We start from the raw sequence: 6,771 nt of genomic DNA, 5'->3' as shown, positions 1-6,771 counted from the left end.
GTAAGTTCTGTGTTATATGTGTAGATCCCAGTACTCCATGATATCTTTTGACTCATATCTTTTGAGGAAAAGTTGCTTAGAATCTGCACCAAGTGCTACCTGTTATATCACAATGAAAATTGTGTGCGACAGCACAATTTTTTCTTTCTTCATGAGAAGTGTGGCAGTGTAAATTGTGATGAGAATCCTCACTGGATCTTTGCCACTTTACTTCCACTGGGTTGCTAGATTTCAGCTTATAGCTGTACAGAAACATAAAATGTGTGTGCTGGCCAGGCTCCAAAGTAAACATATACTGGACATACATATGTATTTTTAGCTCTACTGAGCCAAAGGCTTATGAGCTATTGCAATAATTTGTTGTCGTACTTTGTAAATTTGGGTTGTGTGGATATCGCGGAGCAGTGCAATTATTACATGATTTTGCAGTGTTAGTTTTGTCATGACTTGATTTCATTGTGTATGAAGAACTGAGGGAGAAGAGTCACAGCAAAGCTGTCAGAACATTGGTATTTAGCCATTGATCTTAAATTTTTGAAATTTTTTAATAATAAAATTATCACTCTTACTCTCATTGTTTCTCAGTAGTTATGTCTGTGTGTGCTTTTAGGACTCAGAGCATAGCTGGAGAGAGAGAGAGAAAGAGAGAGAGAGAGAGAGAGAGAGAGGGAGAGAGAAGGAAGGTGGTTGCATGCAACCTCAAATAGAGATACATAGTTGCCATGGAGACCACTTTTGAACAATGGTGGTACTGGTTCAGTTGCCATTTAAAAGAAAAGTAGGATACAGTCCGGCCTTGATTATCTCGCCCTCTCTTATAGACTTCTCTATTATTCAGATGCCTCCTAGCAGTTAAGACAAAATAGAAAAACAATTGATTTCAAACACAATTAACACTCCCACAAACTCATGCAAATTACACATTATATTCCCTACAGAAACATGTTAAGAATTTCACATTGAAGTGTTTCATTTTCACGACTATGATTTTATTAAAGTAGGCAAGCATTTATTACGCTACTGTTTCAATGTACACATTATCATTCATACTTTTATCCATCACATTGTTTCTCTCATACGTATGCAGCCACATTACTTACATGTATCTGGGCAGGCGCCAGTCCCAAAATGGCCAGATAACAGAGGGCAGACTGTAAAGTCTGGCAGCCCAGAGGGTTTTGATCAAACAAACAGGGTACCAATATCTGAATATAGGGGCTTACACAGGGGAACCTACCATACATGTATGCAGATATTGATGTCTGCCATGTTGCTTCTGCTGCATGTGTGCCTGTGCATACATATATCAGAATGCATCAGCATGCATACACATACATCGTAATATGTCAAACAAAGCACTTTGAAAAATAGGCAATGAGGTATCATGACTCAGACCATCATGCATATCAAGAAAACAGGTGTCTTAAACAGACACCATTTTTCTGAAACAATTGCAGCTTATGTCTATTCCTTGCAATAAATTTTGTTCTCATTGTACTTGGTAATATTCCTGTATACATGTGTACTATCTTTACATAAATTAAATGAGGAAATACTCTTTTTATTTTAGAATCATAAATTTCATATCTTACAAGCATAGTGATACAATTCAATGCCAAATTACTAATGCCCTCCAAACCAAAGAATTTATTTTCGGTCGTAAATATTATTTCTAAACCCTCATTAACATTTATCCATTCTCTTACTCCAGCCCACAATCTTTCAACATTGTGACACTCACTAAATGGTGTATTATAAAAGATGTATATTAAATGTATAAACACTTGGTTCAAGCATAAGAAATCTTTTCTTTAATACAGGGGAAACTCGGTATAACGAACACTGCTATAACGAGATATCGGTTATTACAAGGAAATTTTCCCGGTCCCAAATTTCCTTCCACACAAGTCTATGTAAAATGCTACTCTTATAGCGAGATCGGCTATAACGAAATAACTGCTATAACGAGATAAATTTTGTGACTTCCAAACAAAGAAAAACATAGCCAATCAAACCTGTTATAGCGAGGTAAATCAAACTGTCCTCGGGTAAAGCTTTACTTCGCCTGTGCTATCACCTTCCGAGATTGTAAAGCTCGATGCGCCAAAAACTGTCTTGTACACACATATTTTCTTCAGTGCACTCCAGCTAGCACCGCATGTTGTACGTGTATGTGTGTGTGTGCGGCACACTGATACATGCAGAAAATGTGGTGGGACGGCCATATGTATACATGACATCATCATGACGTTTAGCAGGTGTGAGGCAATCTGATGCTGTGATTGGCTTTCTACGTAGGGAATTCCCCATCTTCACACACACGCAGTCATAATGTACATACAGAATGTGTCACATACACACACAGCATTGTGCAGACCATATTCCACACACCCATACACACCACATACTAATCCATAGACGATCGCAAGCTATATAATTTACAGATTCAAATATCTACAATTAATAAGAAACACATTCTTGATATTGGATTTCATTGGCGAAAAACATCTTCTTACCCATAAAGGTGAGTAATTCCCTCACACACATTATCAAGTTATCAGTATTGATTGAAAGATGATGGATAGTCCCACATGTGCAAATTAATGTCTTTACGTTATCCTTTCTTTTATGCCTACTGATATAACGAGATATCGGCTATAACGAGGAAAATGACTCGGTCCCGTCCATCTCGTTATATCGAGTTTCCACTGTAGTAACATGGATCTGCTCTCCATGAGAAATGAATGTATGATCAGTACTTACTGTCATTCCATGTAGAGACCTGTAAGGTGTATAGCAATCATCTTGACCCTATCAAACTGTTACGAATTTATTACCTGCAAAAGAATACTATTATAAAGGAGTAAAACAGTTGATGGACAAATGTAATGAAAATATATATTACAACTTTATTCTGTGAATAAGAATAACACAAAACAGTGAAACTGGGGAAAGAAAGCATTGCAAATCTTAGTCACTATGTATATAAGGAGAGAAACGTTGAATTTCAATCATGATTATACAGTGAAACCCCGTTATAACGAGTTCGGTTATAACGAGGTGATCGCGCCGGTCCCGTTTTCCTTTGCATGCAAACCTATGGCAGAACGAATCGGTTATAACGAGTTCGGTTATAACGAGATTCCGGTTATAACGAGGACAATTTTGGCGCATCATGATAAAGAAAAACATAAGCAATTTGATCGGATATAACGAGGTACCATTTCTTGACTAAGTTGTCGCTTTCAAACACGCGACAAACGAAACATTGAAAACCGAATTCACGCTATCCATGTCTTTTTCCCGTTTTGCAGAGAACCGTTCCTTCCATTTTTTCTTCTAAACCACGCAATAAGACACAGGAATGCCTTCCCATGTTCCTACTGAATTATCAAACATGATCATTCGATTTTCTTTTTCGCGAGATACGCGTGCGTGATATTAGGTCAGACCACAGCGCAACGAGGAAAAAAAGGATAACGCATTCAAAAACTTTTCACGTAGCGACACTTGTAGCCAAAAAAGGACAATTGGAATGCGTGTGCAACTCATCATCATATCCTTTCCGTTTTTAGTTCCGAATTCCAGTTCTTTTGCTGGTTAGCAAATATGAGTGTGGATGATTAAAGCCGAAATAATTAATGAAATCATCGCGATCACGCCGAGTGACAGTAGCGTAAAATTACTAAAAATTGTTGAATAACGCATGTTAACCTACTTAATCGGTCTCCATTAGCAGAAAAAGAAACAAACGCATTAATTTAGTTTGAATAGATCTGGATTTGTTCATTATCATTTAACAAATGATAATTTGAATATGAGTGTGTGAAGCCGAAATAATTAATGAAATCATCGCGATCCCGCCGGGTGACAGTAGGGCAAAAATAGTTGAATAACGTATGTTAACATACTTAATCGGTGTTTAGAAAAAGAAACAAACGCATTTATTAGTTTGAATAGATCTGGATTTGTGTTCATTATAATTTAAAAAAATTGAATAAATTTTGAATAAATTTGAAAAATTTAAATATGAGTGTGTTTGATTGAAGCCGAAATAACTGGTGAAATAATCGCAATATCGCCGGGTGACTTTAGCGTAAAAGATAGTTGAATAACACATGTTAACCTACTTAATCGGTGTTCGGAAATAGAAACAAACGCATTTAACAGTTCAAGAACGGAATCGATGTACCAATCGTGAAGAGATTTTCGGAAGAAAATAAAGAACACAGTTTTAATCCTTTCGGGCGCATTGATCATACATTGTATAAAATTACAGCCGAAATTATTCATGAAATTATCACATTTCCGCTGGGCACTAACAGCGTAAAATACCTCGCAAGTTAACGGTAAACAACGCATACGTTACCGTGAGATCATCGCGATCTCGCCAGGTGACAGTAGCGTAAAAAAGCTGAATGACGCATGTTAACCTAAATCAGAAAAAGAAACCAACGCATTTATTAGTTTGAATAGATCTGGATTTGTTCATTATTACAATTTTAAGACTGCATTTCACAATGAAGATTTTTCTTTCTTTCAGAATGGTCTATTACCAGGTGCAGATTTGCGTAAAAAGGATCACAACCTTCCACATTCAATCCTGTCGCATATTTTCAAGAACGGATGTACAAAACGCAAATAGATTTTGGAGAAGAAAATAAAGAACGCATTTTTAATCCCTTCAGGCGCAACGATCATAAATATTGTACAAGACTACAGCCGAAATGATTCATTAAATCATCGCATTCCCGCTGGGCACCAACAGCGTAAAAATACCTCGCAAGTTACGGTGAACAAGGCCTGTATGTTACTCTATCAGCGCTGGTGTTTAGAAAAAACTTCACAAACAAGAATTATTACAATTAAGATTTAATTCAATTAAGATTTAACTCTAATTCACAAATAATTTCCCTTTATTCTCTCAAAAATAATGATCCATAATTGTGTAATAACAACGCAAAGGGTGTTCTTAGGTTTCATTTATGGGTATGATGTCGTGCTTATGTTTCTCTTTGTTTTTGATGCGTATGGATATAACGAGGTACCGGTTATAACGAGGTAATATCGCCGGTCCCGCGGACCTCGTTATAACGGGGTTTCACTGTACATGTACATGACAGATTACCAGAAGTAATGTACATATCATTGTCTGTAGCAACCACCTGCTTACAGCGGCCACTGAAACATTCCCTGCACAAAATTACTGTATTATAGACCCGTTATACAGTGGTTACCTGCCTAACGCGATCAGCGGCCACAAAACTTTGCCTTAACGTCAAATCAGCCATGAATATGTTGGCTTATGCATTCATTGCATGAATTCTCATGAGTCCTAGCTTGGTCACAATCACACAAACAAGAAGGACAAATGCAATCATTTGTCGTGAAAAACCTGTCTCACCACTATAGATGTAGTTGAAATGCTACACTTCTCAAATCAAGGAGATATATAAACGGAACATCAACTTTCTTGGTTGAGAAGGTCTCCATAAACACAAAATGTATTACCCCACATAGAGTATGTGATGCAATCACGAGTAAACATGGAAAGAGCTTGTACCACATTGACATCTAAACTAAAATGTCTTTTTCTTTCTCTCACTTCTTTCCATGTCAGATCCTTGGCTGCCATCAATCTTGCAATCTCTGACGTAAAGGTTCAAGACATCATGCCAGACTGATGACTGACAGTGGCCCCGGCCTTCTCCAAATGACGTCTTGCTTGCCAGGCTTGGAGATTGACCTCTGTAGCTCTGACAGTACCACAGTCTTGCCTACCACACTTGAAGGTGTAGAAAGCTTGACAGCAGCCTTCAACGAGGAACACATCATCTCTACCGCATTCAGGAATGGCGAGGGATGGAGGGGTGCAGTGCAGTGTATGGAGGGCCCAGTGCCCAGTGCTGTGTATGGAGGGCCCAGTGCTGTGTATGGAGGGCCCAGTGCAGTGTATGGAGGGCCCAGTGCATTGTATGGAGGGGTGCAGTGCAGTGTATGGAGGGCCCAGTGCAGTGTATGACCACATCCTTGAATCCCTGTCTCACCTGGGCACTGGGCCAGCATTGTCATAGATGAGGTAGATCATCTCACCATCAGGTATCATCTGACTTGCCTCTATGCACATCTTGGTGATGAATTACAGAAATCTCACCCACCTGGAGTAATGCACCAGACTGATGTCATTAGAAATGAATAGCAAAGGTACATGTAACATTGCAATGCTCCACTCTGGTTGTTAAGAGTCCTTCCAAATCTGGCCGGCTCTCTTCTCTGTGCTCTGCTGTAACATCTGTGGGCCTGAATATTGAACCAGTGCTGGTTGAAGAAGATACATTACCCCAGCTGACTGATTTAAGAAATGGTAACATAGATTATTGTCCTTTGATGAAGAACTTCAATATGAAGTCCCTGTATTGAATTGCATAACAGTTTGCCTTAGAAAGCAAAAACATTTCTTTTGATTGAGTGATAGTAAAACTAATAACTGGTGAAATGGAGAAAAGAAGAGATGATTCATGTGCGAGGTAGTAGCAATTCATTTGATAGTCATCACCATTCTATTAAAAATATATTTTGTTAACTTACCAGTACCCTACATCACTTACCAGTGACATGGACTCATTAAAAAATTAAAGGTAATGACCTGCTGTAAAAGTGGAAATTTTTTGCGGTGTTGAAATTTTTGCGCACTTCGCACAACCAGAAACTAGCCCGAAAATTATAGCACACTAATATTTTTGCTTGCCATATGTTCCTCTGTGGGATGTC

The sequence above is a fragment of the Diadema antillarum genome, unplaced genomic scaffold (assembly GCF_040938485.1).
Source record: "Diadema antillarum isolate AM-2024a unplaced genomic scaffold, OU_Dant_1.0 scf00000153, whole genome shotgun sequence".
NCBI classification, from domain to species: Eukaryota; Metazoa; Echinodermata; class Echinoidea; order Diadematoida; family Diadematidae; genus Diadema; species Diadema antillarum.
This window is presented reverse-complemented; position numbering follows the sequence as displayed.